Source organism: Oenanthe melanoleuca, chromosome 2 (genome assembly GCF_029582105.1).
Source record: "Oenanthe melanoleuca isolate GR-GAL-2019-014 chromosome 2, OMel1.0, whole genome shotgun sequence".
NCBI classification, from domain to species: Eukaryota; Metazoa; Chordata; class Aves; order Passeriformes; family Muscicapidae; genus Oenanthe; species Oenanthe melanoleuca.
In genome coordinates, this window is record NC_079335.1 from 86,734,019 (window position 1) to 86,748,071 (window position 14,053).

General features: G+C 41.0%; 1 protein-coding gene across 1 annotated transcript in view; it reads left to right on the forward strand.

Moving 5' to 3' along the window:
- ATXN1 (ataxin 1) overlaps positions 1–14,053 on the forward strand; it is a 280,012-nt gene that overhangs the window by 38,144 nt on the left and 227,815 nt on the right. Inside the window, exons 2-3 of the mRNA XM_056483719.1 lie at positions 832–1,011; positions 2,152–2,202. The gene's annotated coding sequence lies outside the window, so the exon portion shown is untranslated. The remainder of the gene's footprint in view (positions 1–831; positions 1,012–2,151; positions 2,203–14,053) is intronic.

Genomic DNA, 14,053 nt, shown 5'->3' on the forward strand with positions numbered 1-14,053 from the left:
TGAATAAAGGGTTTCAGGCTGAGCTGTCAGCTGAAGCCTAGCAGCAGTAGTAGTAGTAGTTGTAGTAAAAGCAGTAATAGTGGTATCAGAATACAAGTCACAAAGGAGAGCTAAGCAGTGACATTTTATTTATAAAGTTCATCTGTTTACTCTAATCCGATTGTTTATAGAGTAATGTAAACTTACAATTACCAAAGCTGCTTTCCCTGCCAGATGAACAGTTTAACCTGTATGCCATTCCAAAATACTGATAGAGGAGAAAATTCCACAGAAACGAACACCTGGAGAATTGCAGTCTGAAAGCTGTACAGGTCTGGGATTTTTTTTTTTCTTCATTGTCTTCCTTACATAAGATCTGTGCTGCAGAGGAAAGTTTCCACAGACTCAGAAAGATCATATACAGTTTCAAATCTACTTGAAAGATAAGGCTGTTTTTTTTTTTTTTATCCCCTCCCCAAGGCTAATATATTACATACCTACTCAGCACAGGGCTGCCTGTTATCTGATAAGATAATTAGCGTCAGACACAAGAAGAAGCATATGTACTTTTAAAAGGAGCATTACTGAACGTTCACAGAGAGAGCTAAAGAGCACGTTTATCAGAGCTTTTCCATGCACAAGACTTGTGCTAGTATTTGACTTAGGGTCAAGAAGTCCTTTAATAAATTAGCAATGCAAATGTGTTTTACTTTATACATGTGGAATTTAAGTGTTTGGGATAGCCACAGTAGAGCACTTTGGGGCTTTTTACAGATATAACAGTGGGCCAAGAGTTCTAACTCAGACTCTGAGTATTTTTTTGTTTGTTTGTTTGTTTTATCCTCTTTAAAGACATCTGTTCTACATGGCTCTCCACCTTGGCTGCAGTTCAATTTTCACTGACTTCCATGAACTCCGTTATGAAACCCAAGTGCAATCCTCTCTTTGCACCAGGATCAGCCTGTGACTCCTGAACACAGACCTGCAGCTTACAGATGCCCTCAGCCACCTCTCCCGAAGCACATGGCTATGGTGAGCAGCTACTACCTTGAGGAAAGTACACCTCATCCTCCAACTTGCCTCTCCCCTGCCAATTGAGTCACAAGCCCTTGAAGCCATGCTTTAGTACTTGAAATAGAGAAAGCTGAGACAAAGACCTCTATCAGCTATAAAAGCTGAACAACCACTAATGCTTACCCTACATGAGGTGGTCTTTGCCAGTTGCTAAACAGCTCAACTGATCCATTGATCCTTGGCGATTGAAAGGGAAGAGGCAGGACCTGAAATGAGAACTTGGCATCTGACATTTGTCAGTTGGGTTTTTGAAGCAGCTGCCCCAAAGGCAGGAGCTCCTGTCCGAGCATGCCTGATGGATGTGCTGAGGCAAACCCTTCTGGCCTGACAGTTGTAATAATAAATCCCATAAATGAGCTGACATTTTGGCCTAGCAGGGCCTTTCGTAAGCCTCAGCTGGGAGCAATTATTTAATGAAAAATTTTAATAGGTTAATAGTTTGCCCATGAGTTTGTAGCATAGAAAGCACTGGGTTGTTTTTAGTGATGGTTGTTTTCTTTTAATAGCATATATGGAGTTTTGTGGGGGATGTGGCAATGTTCCTCACTTAAAAAGTGGGGATGGGACCCTGAAATGTGTAGTGTCCTTGTCACTTTAATAATTTGCTGTGACTGTGCAAGGTGTAATGGCAAGCAGGGGAAACTGCAGCCAAAGCAGATGTTCAGTTCTGGTCCCTGTAACAGGAGAAGGAAGAGCATTTTCAGCCTACCCCAAAGGGGGCACAGGTTGCAGCAGATAGGAGCATCAAATACTTCTCCTCAGAATGTTTTTCTAATTAATTTCAAAGGAAGAAATGGTCACTGATGCAGGGAGGAAGAAAATCCTTCCCACATGATAAGTCTCGTTAGTCTGACAGAAATATCTAATGCATCAGCTCGTCATGCTTTGCTGTTTAAGCAATCAGCCATTCTGTTGAAGGAGCAGACTGTAAAAAGTGTGTGGTTGGAGTGGTACAAAGCAGGCCAACCCGACATTTCTTTTGTGTTGCCTATGGTTTTAAAAACTGTTTTGGAGTAACAGAACAGATCAGAGACACAGAAATATAGCTACTGTCAGGCATACTCAGCCTTCAGCTCCTGCTTTTCTGTCTCCTCGCAGTTCATCCCAGAAATGAGAGAAGGCTTGAGCAGAAGACCTGCAAGACAATGAGTGAGTACCAGTGTTAGAAATATTGCCTGATACAGACATGGACGCGAAGTACTGCAATGTACCTTGCCACTGCCAGATCCCTACTCATCTGACGTTGCAGAAGGAGCTTAATATTGCTTTATGTACCTTAGCTGACACTGACAGCTGAGTATATACTCACCTTGTCACATCTTTTGTACGAAATGTTTTGTTTCACAGCCTCTGCTGAAACATCCCAGGCACTCAGGCTAAATTAGGAGAAGAAACATAAAACAGTCTTTCCCGGTTTGAGCAAATGGACATGGAAATGGGATATTTGGGGTTTCAGTGAATGGAGGTTGTGATATCCCCCTTTGACTTGAATCTTCCATCTAATCTTCCAGCTAATGTGTGGTCTGGTAAGCTTGATTCATGGATCAGTCTTTCAAAGAGTGAGATCCTACAGCTACCTCCCATCCTTTAGATGTCCTCTGCTAATCAAGTTGACAAAAATTAATCTCTAACATCAGCTGTGAGGCAGCCAGTAACTTGATCCCCATTACTGAAGTTTCAGGGTAGCACAAGGTACTATTACTGCCCTTATAACTTTTACCAGTGAAAAATGGTAGTGCATAGTTTTTTGTTGGATCATTCTTGATATTTGATACTGTAGATGATCAAATGCTGCTAACATGTGTGGAGGAGCTGTGCATATCAGACGAAGCTCCGTGAAAGCATTCTGTTCTTTCCCCTAAGGTGGAGCCAGAGGAGTCGCAAGGAGCAGTTGTTTTCACGTTTCCAAACTCCTCATCTCTGGAAGCTGACAAGGCTTCTTCCATGCACATGTGAAACCATTGGAGAGCTAAGGAGATCACGTGGTGAATTACAGTGCCTGCTTTTCTGTAGATGTTATCTAAGTTTTCATATTCATTGTTGCAAGCATAATTACTGCCTTCCCCAAATTATCTCAGTAGCTACCTGAATCTGACATTGCACTGCGGAGCAAGAATTGAACCAGACAAGTCAAATATATCAGTTGTGTTAAACAGCTGTATCAGTGTTGTTTAAAAATCACATGTAAATCAAATTGACTGTGCTAGCTGAACACCATCTTACTTGCAAATACAAAATAAATTCCTGAAAGATTTAAGCTTAAACCAAACCAGACATGGTTTAGTGCTGAAATATGAGAATGCTCATGTCTTCTACACTGGTTTAACCAAGATGGATTTAAAATTATGCCTTTAGAAAAAACAGGATACTTCTGCCTAGCAGTTTAAACCTAGATGATGACTGTAGAAGCAGAGAAGTGCTTTGAAATTCTTCCTTTCATAACTATTCCAAGTGCTGAGGACCTTTGTTTGACATTTGTTGCACCTCTGTAAACTTTTGGGCTTTTATATTTGCCTACAGAATATGCATAGAAATAGGAAAACTGCATCTCCATTTCACAAGGACCAGACTATTGTCTTTGCTCTGTTGGGTGCAAGGCAGCTGTGATGGTCCATATAAAATGATAACTGCATTTGCAATCACGTGCTTGGAAAACTGGAACAAATGGGAGCAGACTGTCAGTTTACTGTGCACACAATGCCATGGGTCTGTTCATAAAGATCTCCCCATTTTTTCCCCTCCCTGCTATGCATGGAGGTTCTGCTTCATTGCATGGAGTCCTGGGTAGGTTTCCAAATTTGATCCTGGAAGGCTTCAGAGGAAATGGCCTTCTTTTTTTCTGAATTTGGGCCACTCTTTGTGATTGTGATAGCATACGAGAGCATTTCATTGAAGCAATGAAAGTGTCAAGCAAAAAAAGGAAGATTCTGGACACAGGACTTTCCCAGAAGTTCTATCTAGACTGAGGAATTTCTGCAATGAATAAGATGTCTGTAGACATCATCACTTTCCGAAAATGTCAAACTACCTCAGTAAGTTATAGAAACACACCAGTGCAAGTGTAACCCCTACAGATTTAATCAAGCTCTTTCTCCTATGGGGTGCTGAGGAAGGAAAAGTGGGAGAAATTATTGTTGCTATTTTTACATGCTTGGGAGCTGCTAAGCGATTATAATAATGGGAGTCATAAATTACTTCACCATTGCATTTGGAGATGAGACAGTGAACTGACTCCTCGGAGGAATACAGGATATGTAATCTGAATGGCAGATGCTGCAAAGGAGAGGGCTCAGGCACTGAGAAAGGAAAACTGTAGGTGAAACTGGATTTCTGTTCTGTTTCTCTGCTTTAATTCATCTGTGTTGCAAGCAAAGCAGGCACTGCAATCTGCAAGTTTACTGAAAGCTTTTGCACCTGCTACCTGAAGGATGGTTCAGCAAAAGAAATTCAAAAGTTTATTCAGTGGATTCTTTTTTTCTTTTGCTGTTCCCAAAAAAGAAGCTCATTCATATGCACTTGACAGTGAGAGGTAAATTTTCTGTGCAGCACAAGGTGACTTAACCACATGATTCTCAGGAACAGTAGAGGGAATGCTGCAGCAAAATCCTCATGCCAAGGCATGTGAAAACATCTGTAGATGAATGCACTGCCCTGTGGCAATGGGAATCCTGGTCAATGAATTTTGTTCCGAGTGCTGAAACAAATAAAATCCATGACACAAATCTTCTGTCTGCAGCACTGTGATTCTCCGTCTTTGAGATTCTGTGCAGACTTCTTCCTGGTGCATTGCATTAATATTAAATTAACAACACGCTACTCACATGGAACTTACATTCTAAAAAAAGCTCACATTATGCTGTAAGCCTTTATTACAAAATAATAGCAGTCGTGAGGTTAAAGTTTGTTCATACAGTTTTCTATAGAACATCTGTACATTTTTTATTGAGGATAAAAGCTATGTTCCACGTGTAGCTTAGTCATATGAATATATATAGATAGATAATGAGTAGTTTATTGAATTTCCTTTTAGATTTTACCATTCACTTATATTCGTATAAAGCATGCAAAACACACCAGTTTTTTGTAAGTGGTACTTGCTTTTCAGAAACTCAAATTTCTCTGTCAGTGTTCTGCAGAGGATGTGACCTGATATGAAAAGGACCTATTCCTCTAGGATTTAGCTTGTAGCTAGAGGCATAAATCAGAGATTCTCTGAAGTAGATTGTAATCCACACTGGAGAGAATAAAGAGAAATCGCTCGGTCCATATGGAGCAGGACCTTGAAAAGCTTTATGAGGACCATATTCACTGGAACAGTTACCCAGCATCTAAACCATGGAAGCCCACACAGGCTTCAAAACGAAAATATTTCAAGGCTTTTGTGGCCTTCCATGATGCAGAAGCTGGACAGGATTTTTATTGAATCTGGCTTTAAATAAGCAAAAGAATTTTGTAATCAGTGCATGGTTTAACAGGAAGCCAGAAAAATTCTTTTATTATTGGAATGATATGGTGGGAAAGCTTAGCCCTAGATACAGTCCTGGCTGCTGAGCTTAAAAAAAAAATTTGCCTGCAAGCAAAACTAGCTGGGAGTACAGTAAACGCCTAATTAACCTGAACTGGAAAAGGTATATATTGCAATCTCGTGCTTTCACTCATGTATATAAGTCATAACTTACTTTACAAATGCAGATTCCTCGTCCCACAAAAAATGTTTCCAAGACCTTGAACAGACCTGAACCTTGAACCCTGATACCCCTTCTCTTCTTCCCACATTGTAGAAGCACTTGCATTTATTGGTAGAGAACTCCGGATTCAGTTCCAGAACTCCTTAATGCCACTCCAGGTGTCAAGCAGCAGGGACTATTAGAAAGCAATATGTAAGCAATCCTCAGCCCTGATGGTATTTCAGCATTAAACTTCCATCTTGAAACAGTTGCTTGCTGTATTGCCAGGAGTCTTAAAGTTTTGGTAGAATGCATGTGGAGCAGCAAATAAGTGGCCACTGTGTGATGGTGTGGATTTGAAAGGGATTACTACATTATGCTGTGCTGTGAACTTGAAATTATCCCAGTGCTCCCCAGTGAGACGTGTGCCATGGTGGAGCCAGCAGGAGGGAAAGGTATTCTAACTGCAATTGCTTTTTCTCACCTTGGAGTTCTATTTTCATGTTATAGATTAAGAGATTTGAGTAGCATTCAAAAATGTGCAAAGGGACATTAATCAACATCTGAGAGCATTGTGGAGATTCAGATAAGTGGGCAGGGCTCTAGATGAGTGGATCTGAGGTCATTCCTTTAGCTTCAGAGTATACCTGTAAGGGATGATGATTTCACCCAGAACAGTGTGTAAGCATTTCCATAAACAGGGTGTGCAATGTGTAGCAAAATCAAAGCTATGCAGTAATAACTACCCTGCAGCTAAATGGATGCTTTTTCCACAGCTGAATCCTTAGAGGGATGATGTAGTTTTTAGTCATTCATTACCATGTGACTTATTAAAACAATTAACAGGCAAAAAAAGTGGTTCTTTTGAGTGGTTTGGCAAAGGCTATGCAGTATTTAGTTCAAGCAGAGTGAGTTTCTACCTCTGTTGGTAGCAGTGTGCGAAGTGGCCAGGGCTGTGGTTCTCTTCTTAGTTCCCCCTCTAGCTCGCTGCTTGATCTTGGAAAAGTCTCCTGCCACTTTGGGTTTTCAAATCGTTATGAACTAGAAACTTGTATCAGCTTCTCTAAAAGATTTGTGGGCTCTGCAGGCAAACCTGGGTCCAGCTCTGGGGCTGGGCCTGATGGGTTTATAATTTGAGCCCTGTGTACACAAGGTTTGAGGTTTTGACATGTAACCAGATGAAACATAATGGTTTCAGCTGAGTTTTGCTTTGAATTCTTGGATTCAGCTGCACTCCTCCCTTAAAAAGAAGGCCCGAAAGTGGCAGAGCTAAGTGAAGAAATGGTCCACTGATGGCTTCTAGGAGAAAACCAGATAGTTTCACCAAGTCTGATCTAAAATTAAAGCTCTATGTGTATATATAACTGTGGTTTTATATCCAGTGCAATTACCTGTAGCCTGTCCCAGGAGGAGATTATGAGACACAGGTGCGTAACATTTAAAACCTGCACATTGAAAGAGCTCTGCAGACAAACCTGAAAACCTTGTGAGTGACAACACAGATTTTCCCTTTTTGAAATGCCTTGTCTTGCTTCCATTTCTTCCCTCCCATCCAAACAGTACTGTGCAAACCTAACCTGTGATTTTAACAGTGAGCTACCACCCCAGGACTTGCAATTTTCCTGCAAGGTAGTATATAGAACCTTTTATAGTCTAGTCACAGCTTCACTCAAAGTGCACCTCATGTCCAATGTCAAGGTTGCTGTGTTTGGCTTCTACTTTGCTAGACCTATGCATCTCTGTCTGGCCTTGTAGCTGTGTTTTGGACCTGCAGATTTTTTGAGGTCTGTGAAGCCTGTGGAGCCTGACATCAGCTCTAGTTTGTCAGTGATTTAAAATCATTTCCTTGCTGTAGTGCTGTGGACACTCCAGCTTATAGCCCACGCCTTGGCACACAGTTAATGTAGATAGCTAAATAATGCAGGCTTAGTGAAGAGCTTTCTGCAAACAATTGTTATTTTCTTAGGCAACGTATTTCAAGGGCATGAAGGCTGGGTGAGCTCTGGGTCACGATTTGCTCAGCTGTATTTGCACCACAAGTGTGGAAGTAACTGCCAGTGCTAGATTTAGCTGGCCCCACCATGGGCTGTGCCCCAGCTCAGCGGAAACCCGCGTACCTCCCCCTAGAGTCCTGTGCTGGAGGGACCCTCAGGGGCTGGGCTGGCTCGGGTTGATGTCACAGTCCTGATTCACACAGCCACTGTGCAGGGGAAAAGGAGCACAGGACCTTCAGGGCCAGCCGGCTCATGGGGATGTAGCTGCTCCCCAGCACGCAGGGGGAACTTCAGAGGGCAGAGTCTGGCACTGCATTGTGTAACTTTATTTTAAAGAGCTAAGTGTGATTTTTATATGGAGCGTTTGTGTGCCAAAAATGCGGCTCTTTTTATTTAGTGAAATATCCTTTGGAAAACTGTAAAATCATGACAGGTTTTTGTATTTATTTTACATTCAGTTCAGGATTATACACGATCAGCTTTAGGGCCTTGTAGGAGCCAAGAGAATATAAAGGTTGTCAGAAAATTGGAGGCTTTACACCAGGCTGTTCTGATTTAACTGGCAGACCATTTAAAGTTACTGAGATTTGGGGAGAAGCAGAGCTTTTCAAAAATGTCAGTCTTCTGAGTGCTGCAATTTCTGACTGGCACCCACTCTCCAAAGTACTGACCTCAGCACCGACAGGAGAACGGCATCAGCATCTTTAAGCTGTATTTTGTTATTATTTTCAGAAGTTTTGCCATTTCTGAGTAGATAAGTTTCCCCTGGAGATGTAGTAGCATCTGGGCTTTCTTGCAGCTGAGTTTAAAGCTGCCTGGTTCCCTGAAATGAAGTGACAGCTTTTAGTCTTCGACAGGAACGTGTGAATGTATTCGGGTTCATTTATAACACACAGAGAAGAAAATTGATATTAGAGGAGAAAAGAAAAAACAAAGAGAGGAAAGAAAAAAAAAATCTTTCAGGGCTTCATCTGCCCAGGGAGGTAGTATAATGCATCCACATACTTCAGTCCACGTGAGCAGAGTAGTAATGGGATACACACACACACACGCACACAAGCTGGGATCCTTTTCAGTCAGTAAAATAATTCTTTTGGTTAAAGGTATTTTTCTTCGTTCTAATAATAAACATTGAATCTTGGGTTAGTGCAACATACAAAGATAGACTTTAATACACACAATGCAGGTTAGGTGGAACTGTTTCCAGTACACAATGGCCACATTGTTTCTCTTCTTTTTTTTTATTTTTTTGTTTCCACAAAAGTATAAAAGAGCATCATGCTACAGACAGCACATTTTAGTCTGAAGTGGAACTGGCAGAGGATTTCAATGGAAAGTTGATTTATTTCAAGGGATTATGGGAGTCCAGGGATAAAGCTGGCATCCGGCCACAGGGAGAGCCCTTGACCTAGAAGCAGGAACAGTTTTCAAAGCTGTACATGTACATAACTGAGCAGAACACTTTAATTTAGTGCAGAGCATAACCTGAATTCCTTCTCCAAGGGAAGATGAAAGAAAGAAATTTTACTTCTTAGTAGGACATTGGAAGCTGTATCCAAAGCTCTTTGCCTATTTTACATCTTATTCTGCAGCATTGCAGGAAGCAATTGTTTGTGACAAAAGGCCACTTTCTTCCCTGTTTAACTGGGAAAGCAAATTGAGCTGCCACTCATAAAACCGACTGGATACAGAATTAATTTGCTTTTTCTGATAGATGAAACAAGTTAACAGACCACTACAGGTTGCTCTTTAAATCAACATATGAAACATAATTGCATTGTCTTTCCTCTCCCCTTCCTCTAGGCCTTGAGCGGTAATTATAAAGACTTTAAATCTCCCTAGTGACATCAGCCAGTTAAAAAAATTTGGATCACAGGAATAATGTAACCCAGAGCTGCTTTCAGCAGCGTTGTTCACACTCCAGAGAAGGCAATTCTATACAAAATACTATTCCATAACTATGCTCTATTTATTTTAGTGGTAGTTTTCAGTAAGCTTCACACTGGGATCCACATCATCAGGCCTTCTCCTTAGTCAGAAGGTACAAAGCATAACAGCAACAAGATGTGTCTTTAAAACGCTATTTTGGAACATTTTGTGAAGACCGTGTATTATATCAAACATGCCATAGTAATTACATTTACTAAAACTTCCTAAGCAATAATAGACTTCTAGCTCGGCTGCCCTTAGAATCCGTCATAACTTCAGCCACCCAATTCAGTGCTTTATTCTTCAGCTTCCAGTCTGGCCAAATGACCACAGACATCTCTAGGTATCTGACCTGAATCAAGGACTCTGGGTTTGAGCCCTGTGTTTCCAGACAGTGCGTCTGACTGATACTGCAAAACCACAAAATGCCAGATGGTTTCAACATATTACGCAGCTCCCTGTATGGGCATCCAGCATCAGTGTGTGCCTTCCTGCAAAATTTCACATGCTGAAACAACTTCTTGCAGTGTGGAGACAACACTGTGCCTGAAAACAAAGATGTAACGACATTGGCGTTGCTCAGCCTCTTGTCAACTTCTGGTCTGGGAAAAACTGTCAGCTGTTCTAAAATTAGAAGATAACGTAATGTTGGCTAGAATAGGGCATAGTCTGGGTAGGCTTCTTCATTATCAGCTTCCTTGTTGAACTTTAATCCTTATTTTATGACCCTTCTGCTTGTTTGGGTATAGCTTGCATCATGGGCACAAACTGCCCATCATGGCATATTTGCACAGTGAGTTTGTTTTGTGCATTGAAATGAGACTGGTCAGCTATAACAAGTGGAGACTGAAAGGCCTTCCCACCATGCAAACTGTGGCTGTTTCATAGCCCAAATTAGGAGATCATTTTGCTATGATACCCAAAGCAATCTTCACTGAGACCACCAAGTCCCTCTGCATGCCAACTAGTCTGCTGGTTTCCTCCTAACTTGCCCTGAATCTCTATGGAAATGGGAAAGAACCATGGAGCCAGCTTTGTGCAACAGAGGGAGCCTCCTTCCTCAGTGTCTGCATACACCCTTTTGTCGGGCTCTGGAAGGCAGGCCCCAACCTTTTGCATTTTCTGAACTAAGTCTTTCAATGCTGTGAAGCACTTTAAGCACCCAGAAATGCCTCTATGTGTATTCTGAGCTAGCATCAGCAAAACTGGTGGGGTCGGTGCCTGTTTCCCTTCTTAGTCTATGAAGGAGAAAGAAGGCAGATGTGGCTCTCAGACGAGAGGGAGATGCTCAGCTAGTCCTGTTTCTTTAACGTATGCTGTCGAGACGTAGATAAGGTTCCCGTGTGTACCTAGCTCCAGGTATCATAGGAAATGCAGGCAGTGCAAGTGCATGAGATGAAACCAGGCTGCATTTGTCATTCTGCAGAGTTTGAGACTCCCATCCAGAAATCCCATGATATTCAAGGGTATTAAATCTTGCCTACAGACAGCTGCCAGGGTCTTTTCTTGGTCATACCTGTTTCTTCTAAAGCTGCAAGAATTGGGCCTTGCAAGCCCGATCCTGAACTAAGTGACACAAAAACTTCTTCTGGAACATGCTGAAGGAAAAAATGAACTGCCAGTTCATTTTCCCTCTCATTAGGTCATGGGAAGTTACATGCATTTGGGAAGGCCAGCTTTGTGCTCACCATCCCTGCCATAGTGTTCAGGAATTTCTGAGAGGCTGCCACTATAGGGCAGGAGCCACTGTGCTATGTAAGAGAGTGCCCATTCCTTTACCCATGCTTCCTCCAAGTTCTCCCTGTCTTTTCTGAAGAAGTTTTATATCTGTGATACTGCAAATACTCCAGATGTAGCTACAGTCATTGTAATCTAGGGTATTATCCCTGAGCACATCCTTCTGGAGAACTTGGCACTGGGATATCGTGAAGAGATCGGGAGGAAAAAAGGAATGCTTTATTTTTTAAAGGTTTAAAAAAATATATCCTTGTGCATTGAATGCTTTTTGCAGCCAGGTTACCAGGGACGTTCTGTGAAGAAAGCTATGCTTGAACTCATTTTCAGTTTATGTTGTAACACCACTTCTCGGCACTAGTACCCAAAAGTTTATAATCAAATACATGGCAGCTGCGCCACCAGGCCATCAAGGTCACTTTTAATTCACAGTCCTGTCTGTGGTTTGGTGGAGAAAAAATATTTATGAAATCCCTTTGGAAAGGGCTGTCTTGATGTGGCCAGGCACATGCCATTAGTAAGCATTTAAATAGCATCTTTTCTACTGATAGAATTTAATAAAAAGGAAGAACAGGAACATTTTATGTAGCTTTTCCATAGCAAGAAAACATGTAACTGTTTTTACTCTGTGTTGCTTATAATTACTCTTTTTTGTATCTACCAATTATGGAAAGAACAGGAGAACTCTAATGACAGTAATGTTAACTGAATAAAATTTTAGTTACTTTAGCTTTAGTGAATAATTTGTCTTCCTCAACCTGATTTACTAATATCTTAGTTGACAAGGCTCCCCATTCTGTGTATTCATTTTGTAGTTAGAGAGGGATTGTTTATAATTTACAGTTTAAGTCTGAGTGCTGTTATTTTGCACTGTCAAAGAGCATCTGTTACAGTAGATAGCTCTTCATATGTTAGTGCCACAAAAAATTAAGCATACCAGCCATGTTAGCAGCCAGTTTATGAGCACCTGGTAATGTTCAGCTGTGTAAACGGGAATTTCTTTTGAAAGGGGAAAAAAATATAATAGCATGAGTGAATTCTGTGCAGTCATCTCCAATGGTATGAGCTTGTGTAGGACTCACTCACACCAGCTGTGTAATCCAGGTTCAACACTGGTTTTCTGTGTGGGGTAAAATCTGGGCTAAAATTTGTTTGTAGGCATTTGGTTGTTACCTGATCTTCCCTACTGGCTTCCCAGTGTTTTAACCACAGTTTTTCTGGAAGATAGCCTACATTCTTCCTGATTCTGTAAGCAGAATGAATCTAGAAGATCTGATTTAGCTGTAACCATACACAGGGAAATTCTAGCATAGTTCTCATGGTTGGCTTTGTCAGTACAGATAGGATGAATTAATTTCATAACATGTTTGAATTAATGCTGTTTGCCCTGACAAAACCCCAAACCTCATCAATGGACCCTAGCAAGAGGCTTGTATTTAGGGCTGGTTATGAAGATTTACTTCTTTTAACTTGATTATTTCTTTATTTCTGCCAGTTTGCTTGCAGAGAACAGTAAAAGCCATCGTTTATGAGGCTTCTCTTCACTGTACCTTGGTGAAGCAAGGGTTCTCAACAGTGCAGCTGGCACTAGGCAGCTCTCATTTGCCCAAATGGTGCTATACAAGGTTTTACCACTGTTGCTAAGATCCTAACCCTTGATCAGTCATGCTTTGAACTCTTAGTTCATACCATCACCACAAGTATTATCCCTCTCTCTACACAAATATTAGTTGTGACTTCATAGATCAAATCAAACCATATGCTGATTGCAAGTGCGAAACCGTGTTCACAATGGGCTTCCTGTGCACCTAAAATTATAGCCTAGCCAGCTTTAATGGAGCTCTTCATTTCAGAATAAAGCTAATTATCTAAAGCCCAGAATATGAGCATCACATCTTGCTATGGTTGTGGATCCCGACAATTTTATATCAGGCCTCACATTACCTGTTAGAGACCACACAGCCAGTCAGTGACATGTGTTGTACTTTTTCCAGCTACTGATAGACTCACAAAAGTGTGAGGTTTAAAAGAGCATGAAGAAGTGTCTTCAAATGTAATAAAGTTTAAACAACAAAGAATTGGACATTGCTAGTTACATCAAGCACTTACTATTCCACTCTACCTCATGTTTCCTTTGATCTATTTTAAAGTATTGCAAACTTTGTTAAAATCTAAATTCCAGAATCTTTCCCCCCGCCCCCCAAAGTGTCCTTTTGCCTTGCACTCATATTTTAAGAAGCCTACTTCTTTTGTGTTACTAAAATGCCAAGATTTTAATGGAATGCTTTATTAGGTTTCCAAGTGCTTCTAGCCAATAACAAGCAAAGTTCAGCTCAGTAGTTTTAATCTCACAAACATCAAATCTGTTTTCCCTGCATGTGAGAAGAGCCATGCAGCTCTTAAGAAGATTAAAGCTATAAATTTTAACATTACAAGGGCCAATACTTTCACAGTCCAGATCAGGATGGGTTATTTTATGGAGTTTGTCCTCATGTGAATTTCTAATACTATTCCTTGAGTTTTGACTGGGCCTCCCCCTCCTCTTATCCTGCTGTGTACTGAGATATGCTGTTTGTAGAAAGTGAATATATTGCTTTTTCTTTTATTCTGCCTCTTTATTTTAATGTTAGGAGGTAAATTATATCATTTTCATTATCAATGCAGCTCAGAAAACCA